Source organism: Penaeus vannamei, chromosome 5, assembly GCF_042767895.1.
Source record: "Penaeus vannamei isolate JL-2024 chromosome 5, ASM4276789v1, whole genome shotgun sequence".
Classification (NCBI taxonomy): domain Eukaryota; kingdom Metazoa; phylum Arthropoda; class Malacostraca; order Decapoda; family Penaeidae; genus Penaeus; species Penaeus vannamei.
This window is the reverse complement of record NC_091553.1, coordinates 25,319,663-25,321,644: the sequence shown is the minus strand read 5'-3', so window position 1 is coordinate 25,321,644 and position 1,982 is coordinate 25,319,663.

Here is a 1,982-nt window from a genome sequence, read left to right as displayed (position 1 = left end):
AATCATTAGTAGCAATAGCAGTATTGTTAATATCATCATCATCATTAATATCATTACTCTTATTATTATCATTATTATCATTATTGTTATTATCATTATTATTATTATCATTATTGTTATTATCATTATTATTATTATCATTATTGTTATTGTTATTATTATTATTATCATTTAATTATTATTATCATTATTATTTGGTGATGATGATAATGACAATGATTTTTTTCTTCTTATAATTATTACTGTTCTCATCATCATCATAATCTTTATTGTCATTATCATTTATAATGATATCAACATTATCATTATTATTTCTTTTCTTTCTTTTTATCATTATTATTATTACTATCTTTATTATTATTATTTTCATTTTATCATTATTATTATTAGTTTCATTATTATTATTATTATTATTATTATTATTATTATTATTATTATTATTATTATTATTATTATTATTAATATTATTATTATTATTATTATTATTATCATCATCATTATCATTATCATTATCATTATCATTATTATCATTATCATCATTGTCATCAACACTGTTATCACTGTTATTATTGTTGTTGCTTTATTATTATATCTATCATCATTATTATCATTATTCTGTCACCATCATTATTTTATTGTCTTATTATTATGATGATAATGATAACAACAATAATCATAACAGTAATATTAGTAAAAGTCATAATAGTAGTAGTAGTAGTAGTAATTAATGATGATAATGATAGTAGCAATAAAACTGAACTGATAATAATGATGATGACAATGATGGTAATTATGATGATGATAATAATAATAATAGATGATAATACTGATAGTAATAATAATAAAAGTAGTAGTAATAATGATAATAATAGTATTATTATTAATAATAATAATAATAATAATAATAATAATAATAATAATAATAATAATAATAACAATAATGATTATGATAATAAAATAACAATAGTAATGATAATGATAATAATAACGATAGTAATGATGATAATAAAGATAATAGTAATAATGATAATAATGATTATCATTATTAATATTATCATTATCATTATTATTATTATCATTATTGTTATTACTATCATTATCATTATCATTATCATCATTATCATTGTTATCATTATTATCATTATCATTATTATCATTATTAATATCATTATTATCATTATCAATATGATGATAATGATGATGATAACAATAATGATAAAAATGATGGTAAAATGATAAAATGAAATGATGGTAGTAGTGATAAAAATAATGATAATGATAATAATAATCATTATTATTATTGTTATTATTATTAGCATTACTTTTATCATTATCATTATAATTATCATTATTATTGCTATTATCATTATTATCATCATTGTTCTTATCATAATCATTATTGTTCTTATCATCATTATCATTACAATGATTATCATTACTGTTGTTGTTTTTATCATCAGTATTATTATCATCATTTTATCATTATTTTCACTGTTACTGATACTATGATTATTATTATCATCATCATTATTATCATCATTGTTATTAATATTACTATTGTTATTTTAATTAGTATCATTACCATTATTATAATCACTGTTATTATTATTATCATTATCATCATTATTATTGTTATTGTTGTTATCATTATTGTCATTATTATCATCATTACTATTATCGTTATTATCATCCTTATCATTATTATCGATATTATTGTTATCATCATCATTATCACTATTAATAATATTACCTTTACTATCTCTATCATTATTATCAATTGAATTATCATCATTATCATTATAACTTTTATTATCAGCATTATTTTCATTATCCTCATTACGACTATTATCTTTACCATTATTACTCTTCCCCTCTTCACATTCCCCTCTTAACTCTGTCTTCTGTTCCTCTTCCCCTCCTCCTTCTCCTTCTTCAACAGCTTTTTCTTCCCCACCTTCCCCGCTTCTCTCCTCCTTAGTTCT